The sequence below is a fragment of the Mus musculus genome, chromosome 13 (genome assembly GCF_000001635.26).
Source record: "Mus musculus strain C57BL/6J chromosome 13, GRCm38.p6 C57BL/6J".
Taxonomy (NCBI): domain Eukaryota; kingdom Metazoa; phylum Chordata; class Mammalia; order Rodentia; family Muridae; genus Mus; species Mus musculus.
Window position 1 is genome coordinate 44,248,477 of NC_000079.6, and position 11,951 is coordinate 44,260,427.

General features: G+C 45.5%; 1 long non-coding RNA gene across 1 annotated transcript; it reads right to left on the reverse strand.

Annotated features, from left to right (window-relative positions):
* Nucleotides 1-1,615: 1,615 nt before the first annotated feature.
* On the reverse strand, nucleotides 1,616-11,647 carry Gm29676. The gene is made up of 2 exons (XR_382289.1): nucleotides 11,495-11,647; nucleotides 1,616-2,556 (listed from the first exon to the last, which is right to left on the reverse strand). It is a non-coding gene; the product is annotated as a predicted gene, 29676 (long non-coding RNA).
* Between the last annotated feature and the right edge of the window lie 304 nt (nucleotides 11,648-11,951).

The window sequence follows — 11,951 nt, forward strand, 5'->3', positions numbered from 1 at the left end:
GTACCACGGCATTTGTGTCAGCTGGTTTATGGCGGGGCCCTGCTTTCAAGATCAAGCTTCTGTTTGTCTTCTCTGCTGAGCTGACAGGAGGATGGTTTGGAGTTTACATCATGCCCCAAACATCTGTATTAGAGAGTCAGCAACGAAGAGCCGCAGCTCCAAATGGAGTTCCGAATGTGGAAAGCCCTTGTCTGTCAATAGATTAAGTTGCTATTTTTACCCAAAGAGAAAGCTAGAGGGAGGATAAACGAGTTAAGGACAGCAGAAACTGGCCTGCTGAGCTATTTTTTGCACACTCGAAAAGGGAAAGGGGGTGCGTTTTGTTTTCTTGTTAATGTTTGAAGGAAAAAAAATACTTAGAGATCTATCTCATCTCAAATTTAGATGCTCACAGACAAATTTACCCTCCTCCTTTCCCCTCACTTGAGTAAGACTCTGAGTTAGAAAGGATGGGTGCCCAGGAGTCGGCCTCTGGTTAAAATCCCAGGCCTTTTATACAGCTTCTTATTTAAAATCTGAGCTTCAAACTTTACCCAGATGGGACAGGTCTTTGGAGAAGGAACTACACTTACTGCCAGTACCCACAAAGGACAGTAAAAATGGTGACAGTAATAAGTAGTTGACACATATACTGCCCTATTAATCCCCACATTTTTTGTGGTTAATACTGATATGATCTACTCATTAAAAACCTTCCTGAAGACTAACATTTATATAGAAACTGACACAAAATTTTAAAGACATAATTCTGTGAATTGCACAAACTGGACACACCTCAGAAACCACCACTCAGAAGAAACCACTAGGATGTGGGTGGCCCTGTGATGTGGGATGAGTACTACAGAACCTTGTAGGGCTCATGGCGGGTTTAAGTCAGGGGCTCTGGTCCTGGAAACTCAGCTACCACTAAAGCCACCAGAAGCCAGTGGCTTCTGAACTTATTGGCTCCTGTCTGAGAAGGAAGAATTGTGGGCAAGGAGAAGCAGGGTGAACTCGTATTTATTAAAAGAAAAATGAGAAAGGGTTCCTAGAGTGGGAGGGGTTGAATGGATGCCTACTAGGGTTGAAGGATGAATACAACCATGCTGCTCTGACAGGCTGTGCGTGTGGTGTGCATGTGCGTGCGTGTGTGTGTGTGTGTGTGTGTGTGTGTGTGTGTGTGAGTGTGTGTGCACATGTGTGTGTGCATGTGTGTGTGTGCGCGCGCGTGTGTGTATACGGCAGGAACTGGATGTGGATTGAAGGTAATTTTTAATGGGATTGGTCACTTTTGAGCCCATGAAAGGCCAAGACAGTAAGGAGTCCAAACACCCTAAACCTATTCCCTTGGTTTAATCAGTCACTGACGTATTCGTGAGAGAGGTCGCGTGCTTTGTGACTAGATGATGATCTAGCCTTGGCCCTGCTCACCCTGTCTAAGGCAGTGGCTCTGATGCCCTGTCACTTTAATACAGACCCTCATGTTGTAGTAACCCCCAACCACAAGATTATTTTCACTGCTACTTCCTGACTGTAATCTTGCTAAGTATTATGAATCGTAATGTAAATCTCTATGTGTTCTGGTGGTCTTAGACGACCCCCGTGAAACGGTTGTTTGACTCCCAAAGGGGTCTCGACCCACAGGTTGAGACTCTCTGGTGTAAGAGAAGCCACACCAGAGATGCTCACCTGTCTCACAGCCACACCTCCATCCCCTCCCCCCCACATTAGGTAACCCCACCTCAGCTTATGACAACGCAGGTTTGGTTCCCACAGCTTTCACTTTGCACACACACTGGTGTACACTTTCACTCTGCACACATGCTGCTGTATATGTTCACTTTGCACACACACTGGTATACACTCTTACTTTACACACATGCTGGTGTACACTTTTACTTTGCACACGTGCTCGCATACACTTTCACCCTGCACACGTGCAGTGTACACTATGTATATACTCTCTTGTCTGACCTGTCACTCAGCGTTAGTGTGTGAGATTCACCTGTATTACTGTGCACAGCTGCACTTTGTATGTTGCAGATTTCTCGTCCCTCCCCCCAGCTCTAGAACTCCTGGTGCACGAATTTGTTGCCACCCCCCCCTACTTTAATGTGAGTAGGTTTTATGCTTCATTTAAGGATAAAGTTTCAAGTTTAAGGTTAAAGGTTCAGGTCAAAGGTTAAGAACACAGAGACAGAAAAGACTAAAATTAACTCCTATGAAGAGTAAACTTGGGCTTACAGCTCATGCTGGCCTGACTCCAAAGCCCAGGCATTGGGCACCATGCTGTCTTGTCTCAGAAAAGCCAGGTTTTCTGGGACCTCTTCCTGCTGTGTGATAAGGTCTTTTGGGTGAATAATTTGGGGATCTCTGGGAAGGGGACATTTGAACAGTGTGATGTGGGTTCTCATCTTCCCATTCCTGTAGAATGACTGCCCTCGGGCATCTCTCTTGGCATCGAGTCCATCTGGCAGATCTTCCATTCTCTGTTACGTTGATTGCCTCTTCCAATAGGCCTGTCAGGGTCGCCAGCACTGAGGAGCCAAAGCTGGAGAGGCACACCGCACCTGAGACCTAGAGAGACACGGAGCACAGCGCATATGCTTAGAGCCTCAGCTGTGGCGAAGGTGAATGTGTCAATGGATTCACAAGTGACAGACTAGGGTGCATATTCCCAGTTATTTATGCATGCACACATTCATGTTGTTGGCTCGGCTGTTTTCCCTGTTCACATTTCTCCCATGAATAGTCTATGATGCTATTAACAGAGCCTTAGAATGACCATGTCCATGTCTGGTAGGCTACCTATCTCCTCATTGGCAATCACACTGTCTGCACATTTTCTAGAAAGAGAAGAAGAGGAAAGAATACATCAAAAGGATATTTATAGGTGCAGCAACTATTAGTGGTTGATCTGTTGCTAACCATCTGTCCTCGTCGACTAAATAGAAAGTCATCAGAGAGAGGATGTCAGCCCAGAACCCTGGGAGCCTATTGTAGGCATCCTTTTTGGCCCTCACAACCAGAAATAACCCGAGAGACCACTCACAGATAAAGACCCAAGAGACCACCTGTAGATGAACTATGGAGACCTTACAGAAGATTTCAGACCAGCTAGCTGCCCTGTGAATGGGCACAGAATTGGCCGAGGCCAAAGTCTGTGAGGTTATCTGGTGAGTTCACAGATGATTACAAAACAAATGCAGTTTTCTTGAATTAGTGAGCACAGCTTGCTAATATGGCAGAAGGCCCTGGCTCAGCTAAGGTGGGAACCAGTTGTTTCATTTACATAAGCAGTATGGTGGTGCCCAGGCACCCTGCCAGAAGGACCCACCTGTGTCTTTGTGGTGTCTGGGGAAATCTTTGGCTTCTCTGCTCTGCCTCCCCTAAAAGGTGGGAGAGCCTGCTAAGAGACCACTAGCATTGGTCTGAAGCTGCCTTTCAGAAGATCTCAGACTTTAGGGCAGATAATTATGAAGATTAGACATCCATTCAAAATTCCTTTTCCCAGGACACTCTGATACTATGAGTCTAGTTGGGACAGATCTGATGATGCAGGTGGCCCCAGCATCATCCTTACAAAGACTCAACGTCATACATCAAATTCCAGCATTCTAGGGGCTGCACAGAGAAACCAGACTTCAGCAACCAAGAGATTCCACAAAGAGAACAGAGATGAGAGAAGGGTTGGGGGTCTTCAAGGCCCTGCCTCTGCCTGCATTTTAGGCTTGGGTCCACATTCCTGGACTTTAGAATAATGTCTTCTTCGTTGTGAAAATGTGTTCAAGTTGTTTTCTGATCACTTGCAACCAAGCATGCCTTCCGAGTTCGGAATTTGAGTGCTCAAGAGGCAAAGGCACAGAGCATGGGTTTAATTCCTCCCCCGCCCCCTTTCCTGTCTGCAGCACAATAAAACATGAGCCCCAGTAAAGGCATCTTGGGCTGTGTTGGAGAGAAGAGGGGATCGGTGGTCCTGTGTGGCTATTCACTATTGCTGTCTTCATGGAGGTGGTTAGGGATGTAGTGACCATATAGAACTTAGCCTTGAAACCCACTGCAGCCCCGTTCTGCCTGGAAAGACTACAAGCTTATTTACCCAAATTCTGCAGCTCCATTTTTCTGAGGTGGAGCAAGATCATTAAAAGGGCTGCCATTCTGTTCCTTGATGCTATCTGGCTGTGCACATGTCTGCTGAGGCAGCCATTGGTCCTTAGGTCTCGGAGACATGGTGAGCCACTGACAGCTGGGAATTTCCAGTCTCCGGAACTCAGCAGCAGCTGCAAGTAAGAAGACACTACACTGTCACCTATGGCAGCCTTTAGGGATCTTGACTAAGGTAAATCTGTATCCTTAGCTGGCCACAGAAGATGACTTCCAGGATGTGGTAGTATGAAGCAGTGTTGGCTTTTATTAGACAAGGTTTTAATATAGATTTTAAGCCTTGGATATTAAAAACAAGGAGGTGTGGGGCTTCCCCAAGGAGAGCTTGCTCTGTTGTTTTTGCCATTTTGGTGGCTCTTGATGCTTTTATCTTAAAGGGCACTAAGGAAGAGGCTCTGGGATATTTCCTAGTGTCCTAGAGGATGACAGCTGATAAGGTGAGACCACAGCTCACAATGCTTGCATGGGAAGCTAAGATGTTTTTACTGTAAACAAATGATTTTGTCTTGTTTGTGAGAGTCCCAGAATATACTTTGGAAAGGAAAAAGGCCATGGGGCCTAAGAATGGGTGGTCACTACTTTAATCTACTTCATATAAAAGGAATACAGTCTATGGCAAATGTTAATTACACTGGAGTTATTGATTTGCAGCTAGTAAGAGGCTTCAACCAGGCTGTGGAGTGAATGGATCCCCTCCTTTCCCGTGTCTCCCTAATTTTCTTTCCATCTCATTGGGGTCTGGCCAGGACCACCCTGAAACATGGAAGTTTCCAATGAAGCCCTGTCAGCCTGCCCCTGAAGGTAGAAGGCAGAAACCCCCTCTCTGCATGAGACCATCACTTACCCAGTCTTTCTTCCTTCCTTAACCTCAAGGAATTGGCATAGAGATTTGAAGGTAAGGGTGGGTGTAGGGAGCTTGTCTGATGCCTGACACATTTCTCCCTGTGGGCACAGTCCTTTGAAACAAGGATAAGTCAGCAAAATATGCCAGGCCTGATGTTGGCTTTCAACGCTACTACATCCGTCCCCCAAGGCAACAAACATTAGATAGCCTGGCTGCTTTCAGAAAGGGAAGAACCAGGAAGAATGAGGGAGTGAGGGGGCTGCAGAGAAGGGGAGGAAGGGTATAGGTTAAGTCTTCAGAGCCATTATCTTGATGCAAGAGACTGGGCGCCTTTCTGTATGACGGAAGTACATATGTGCCATTAATTCATTGGCTTCCTGTCTGCGTCCCTGGGTTCTCAACTCTCTCTCTCTGCCTTCTGTACAAGGCACAGCACGTTCCAAATCTGAGCAGCTGTCATACCCTGCACACCAAGCTCTGCAGTGTGCAGAGGAGGCCAGCTAACCCAGCAACAGGATGACAGAGGTCAAAGGATGCTACGCGAGGCTCTTCATTAACTCAAGAGCCGACAAATTTATGAAAATTGTGAATCAGTTAATCCATTACTCACGATGATTAATAGCTAATTAACACCAGGATGGAGCCTGACCCTACTTTTCATCTCCACTAACTCTGAGCACCCATTTGCAGTCCTAGCTCCAGGGCGAAAAATGGACTGCACACTGATGCTGTGATGCAAGGCTAGTGGAGCAGATGAGAGGAATCGTCTAGTAATGGCGGGACTTCCTCAGAGGATGCGTGTGCATTTTAAGCTTTGTATTATGGGAGATGGAGAGATGGTTTAGTGGTTGAGTGCTTCCTGCTCTCACAGAGAACTAGTGTTAAGGTTCCTCGCTCCCACACAAGGCAGCTCACAACAGCCTGGAACTCCTTAGCATCCAACGCTACTTCTACCTGCTCTAGCACTTGCACACACACTCACCGACACACAGAGACACATATGCACATCATCTAAAATAAAATAATCCTTTGTATTTTGGGTGTCATGGCTGTCATGAACTCTTACAGGTTGTCACTGCCTCGGTATCCTTTTGAATATAAATGTAGACTTTCTCATTCTAGAAACGACATCCATTTCGACAATTTCCAGTTCTTTTCTTGGTTCCCCAAAATGATCAGCTGGGTAGCTGTCCTATTCAACCTATAGGACAGCTGGATACAATAGACTTGCTGTCTGCTGACCACAAACCCTGTGTGGAATCAGGCATGCTGCAGTGACTACCCTGGAAATAAAATATGTCTTCATGGAACTCATTATGGCTTTCCCTACCAGGTGTGTCCAACGTTTTGATACTGGAACACAGCATATTTATATAGAAAGCCCATAGTTGAGAGTTAGCCGATTGGAAAAATTATAAAAATAATCTCATGTTATAACTAAGTTTATGATTCACAACTATATGGGTCCCATGTGACCCATGGGCTATAGGATGAATATGTCTGCCTAGAACCCACCAACTAGAACTCCTCTTAGGAATTCTACTTGGATACAAATCTGGACCCTTGTTAATAGTAAAGATAGTTCATTCTTCCCTCCTCTCTCCCTCCCCACTCCTCCCTCCTCCCTCCTGCCTCCTCCCTCCTCTTCTTGCTAGTTGAACATGTGTGTGCCCACTGACTCCTCCTCTCCACAGACCCTGTGAAGCATGTTGCCCGCCCCTCTCTAGGATCTGTGATCTGTGTACTGCTTCTATGACAGTGTGGGTCTTGTTGAATTTCTTCCTCTGTGACTTACCTGACTGATATACCCAACTATAACCCTTTCCTGGCCAGGACTTTCCTGGAAAGTAGCTATCTTGGTAGGAGTAAACTAGACACTGTTCCAAAAAAATAAAAAATAAAAAAAGCTACGGTATAAACAAGCTTGCTAAGAGACAAGTACCCGATCACAGCATTAGACACTCATTTGCTTGGATTTAGAATTGCCTGAAGACCACACCTCTGGACTGGGCTGTGAGGGTGATCTTTAGGAAAAGCCGTTGATAGAAAAAGACCCAGCATGAATGTGGGTGGCCTCATCCCTATGGATTGGGTGCTTGGCTTGAATAGAAAAGGAAAAACAGGGAGCAACATGGGTGTCCATGTTCACAGATCCATGCATTCTGATCTGTGGACATATGTGAAAGCAGCCATGATCCTGCTGCCAGGGCCATGATGCTCTGATATTGTGCATTAACCGTGATGCACTGGGCCACAATAAATTCTTCCTTCTTCAAGTGGTTCTTTGATGAATCTAGGTCACAACGATGAAAACAGCCACCAGTATAGATGCTTTGTTCAGATCAATCTGAAGGTTTGGGGATGCTATTCAGTTTTGTTTCTTCCAAGGATTACAGTAGCATATACAACCATAAAGACTGGTTATCCCTTATATAATACCACTAATCACTGGTGATTATTGCCTAGATAATCAATATTTTGGATTGGAGTGATCTTGTCCTCCCAGGGCGCATGCCAATGTTTATGCGTTTGATCATCATGGACAAAGGGACGTTTCAGGAATGTCAGTGGAAAGGGGTCTAGAGATCTGCAAAATGCCCTATAACAGAGAATAATGTGGTGTCAGTAGTACAAAGCTGAGAAACTTTGGGCTGGAACTATTTACTCATGTGGACTCGTAAAACACTCTATTCAAGAGCCATTGTTCATGTTTTATTTATTAGCCAGAATAATCATATAAAGAAAAAAACCTTCCTGCCCAACTATTTGCTTTCCCCGAGGTAGAATTCGTGTGATAAATGTCAGTGAATGCGTCATTCTTTCACTAGCCAGTTTCCAAAATAATGAGGCAGTTCCCTGCTAATAGCCAACGGGCTGCTTTTTCTTTTAAGAATCACTCAACTTGGAATGGAAACATGTCCACTAGACATGTTTCACTGGGTCCGATAGCTACTGATGCCTAAACTATCTTCTCTGAAGAGTGCAGCCTACCCAGTCAGTCCCTGAGTCTTCTCGATGTGCCCAGGCACCCTTGCCTTCCTTGCAAAGTTTGCTTGTACTCAGGACTAACTGGATTCTCTAATCTCATTCCGTGCCTACTGTCCTCAGCGGGAACCAGTCACTTTTCCAAGGAGATTTCCGTGAGTGGTGTTTAGTGGTTACCATTTCTGTCCTAAGGAGACTCACACGTTTTTTAAGCCATAAATATCCCTTCAAATACTATATTTTTCTCTAAGAAGGGAATTTTATGAGTTAGATTTTGCACATAGGAAAACTGAGGCCTTCAAGAGATGGCTTTGTCCTGACTCAGATGTAAAGCAAATGGGAAATTTTGAAAGCAAGCAGTGAAAGTTTTGCTTTCTTAACCTGTAGGTCTGGGTGGAGACAGATGGTCTCAAAGCCCAATAATGAGAGGTCTAAAAAGATCAGAGCGGGAGGACCAGAAAGGTATGGAGATGATAGAATTGGTGGATGATCCTCCAACCAACATGAGGGCCTTCCAGGCTTTTTTCTCCTTTATAAATACAGTACTAGTGGATGTGAGCCAACCTTGCCTATAGGAAAATAGCACCCACAGGCAAAGACTTCTGCAGGGAAGGGTGTCTGTGAGGGTGACAAGCCACAGGACACACAGAGAGTGTCAGCTTTATCAAATGTGTTGGGGGAACAAAGGGATTTTATTTGATAATAAAGATCAAAAGGTGGTATGGTGGCTCACATCTTTAATCCCAGTACTTTGTGAGACCCATTGTGAGTTAGAAGCCAGCCTGGACTATACCAAGTTCCAGGCTGGACTGAACTACATGGTCAGAGCCCCACTTACAAAAAGGGAGGGGAGGGAAGGGAAAGGAAGGAAAAAAGATCATATACATCATACAAAATTTTAATAATTAAAAATGTATATGATGTATGAATAATGATAAAGCCAGGTCGGCTTGTTTTGTATTTTTCAATGACATCCTCTATTACCCCAGACTGTTGTCATGAAGAGATAAAAAAAAAAAAAAAAAAAACCAGTACTGCGGCCATTTCACATCCCATTCTCCTCATGACATCCAGTGAGCTGCCTTCTCCTAGACTTAGGTTAACATATGCCAAGACAGTTTAGGGGAAAAAGTGATAACTGGTTCATCACATCACAGCAGGGAGGCACGGCAACAGGTAGGCCAGAGCAGCATGCTGACAGCTCTCATCCTGAATTGCAAGCATGAAGCAGAGGAAGCCAATGGCGATGGTGTGGGTCTTTAAACTCTTAAACCCCATCTCCAGTGACATACTTCCTCCAATAAGGCCACACCTCCACAGACAGCATCAACTGGGGACAAATTATTCAAAAACATGAACATATGGAGGCTATTTCTATTCAAACCACCACAGCCACCCAGCCAATGATAATTGTTAGCCACCCAGCCAGTGGTAATTGTTAAGCAGCTAGACTCACTAAGACATCATCGTAAACCCTCTTACCTAACTTATGGATCTCGGAACATATTGCATGGACTCTGCCTGCTTCTGATCATTCTCAAGTCCTACAGGCTCATAATTCTCTCACTAGCATGATCTATTAAATGACTTTGAGTTCCGGCTGCTTCTTTCTCCTAGAGCAGGATTTCCTCCTCAGCCTTTGCCTGCCGCCAGCATCCAGCCTCCCTGGCTCACTTATAAAGTATATACCACATGCAAGGCACTGCAGTAAAGGCAAGCTAAAGCAGGAAGCACGGCAGTAGCTAGCTGTAGTGCAAAGCAAGCAACAGGTGTGCTGGAGAAAATGCAAAAGCAAAGAGGATGCCATCAATTGGGTTTTTGCTTTGCCACTCAATGAAGGCAATCCTAAAGAATGTTAGCAGTGACAAGTATTCGCTGTGAGCATTTCCTTTTCTCCATTGCCCACCACTGGAACATTTACGACTGGAGATAAAGCAAATACTTCATGGTTCCTACCCTCAAGTTGCCAGTAGCCTCGCAGAGAATGGCAGCGACTTGAGGAAGCGATAGGGTAGGGATTTCCATCTCCAGGGAAGGGTTTGCTGGGGAGATGTTAGTGGAACTTAACTTCATAGGACCAGATCTGAGATTGAGTCAGGTAATGGAGAAGTAACAGACCCACAGCAACCCCGAGGCAGGACACGCACTGCAGCTGGGAGATAAGAGTCCCTGGAATGGGTCTCAGGATGCACCTGGACAAGGATGCGCACCACAGACGATGCAACGAGCCAGACAGAAACCACCACCAGAAAAAGCTTTGTCCCGGTGCTAATGATGAAACAGGGCGTTCCTTTTTTTCCTTACAGCTTTACTGTACTATAATTAAAAATGCTGTATGTATTGGCTCCTTTTCTCTCATCACTAGGAGCAAATACCGCACAAGAAGCAACTTAAGGAAGGACCTTGGTTCGTGGTTTGAGAGGGCACATTCCATCATGATGGGAGAGGCATGACAACTGAAGCAGTTGGGTCCGTGACAACAAAGGTGTGAGGCTGTTAGCTCACATTTCAGTGGGTCAGGAAGCAGAGAGCTCGGGCCAGAAACAGAGCCAGTCTGTAACCCTCAAATCCCACCCTAGGCTCCATGGGGCAAAGACTCCAAAACAGTGCCACCAGTGGGGACCAAGGATTTAACACATGAGCCTACGGGGAATGCCTTGCACTCAAACCAAAACACTATACAGCTTACGCATTTGAAGTAAATTATTCAGTGGCTTTTAATCTAGTCACAGCGCTAAGTCTCCATTAGCACCAGTTTTGGATTCTCTTCCTTATTCCAGAGAGAAATCCCGTATCTCTTAGCTAGATGTGATGTAACAGAGTAGAGAAGGGATAAGAAAATTGAAATTTTTTTTTTATAGTGAACATAGTATTCCCAGAACTACCACTGCCCAGTATCTAGCATGACACACACAGATGCAAATCCATCCATCTATTTATCCAACCATCATCCATCTTCATGATGCATGTGTGGAGACCTACCTGCAGCCCTAGGATCTCCATTCTTCACCAGAGGCAGACATTGCACACTAGCCCTTCCACACCTGGGCCTTACTTTCTCACCTGGGCAGGAAACCCTTAAGGGAATTTAGATGAGATGGCCTTTTTCTTTGGCAAGTTCACATATCTGGGCTTTGTTCTCTGGGGGCTGGACTCCACAGCTCTGCCCTTACTTAGCTTTCTCACCTCTGGGCTAATTGCTTTCCCCACCAAATCCTTGTTCTTTACCTACCTACCCCACCAAACCATCTACTTTCCCTTCCTCAAGATGGACAAGGTCAAGTAGTCCCCAACAGCCACAATGTGATCCCATGAAGTGCTTAATAATGACAATTCTTTGAAGGTCTCCCTAACCTCAGACAGAAAAGAAATCATCTTTCTCATTTTGGAGAAGGGCGCTTTTGTGCTGTCTCTGAGCCTCTCCCACACACAAACGGAACCCTCACCTTGCAATGGAAAGCATCACCACTGCCTGCCATCAGTGAGAAGTGCTCCAAGCACCCAGGGATGCCTGCTTCTTACCTCCCAACAGATCTATATGCAGGACCAAGAGAGCATGTCTGGAAGGTCAACCAAGTCCCAAGCTCCCTGTAACTTTCTCCCTTGCCACACTTAGCTTGGGACTTTCATCTTCACGGTCAAAACTTCTTCTCTGGATTCTGGCTTTTGTATCAGAAAGATAACAGCTTTTCTAGAAGTCTTGCTGAGTAAGCAACTTCATCCATTTCCTGTTGCCCTGACAAACTACTGCAGGCGGGGAACAGATGAGTAATAGAAGTTCGTCTAGCCCTTAAGGCTCTGAAGGTTGAGAAGTCCAAGAGCAAGACACTGACATCTGGTCAACATCTGGCGAGAGAGTCTGCTTAGTGTGTTGTAACATGACAAAGAGTGACATGGAGACAGAGCCATTGATGTCATCGTGAGGACTTCACACCCATGACCTCATTGAATTCTAATTATCTCCTAGAGGCTCTCCGTC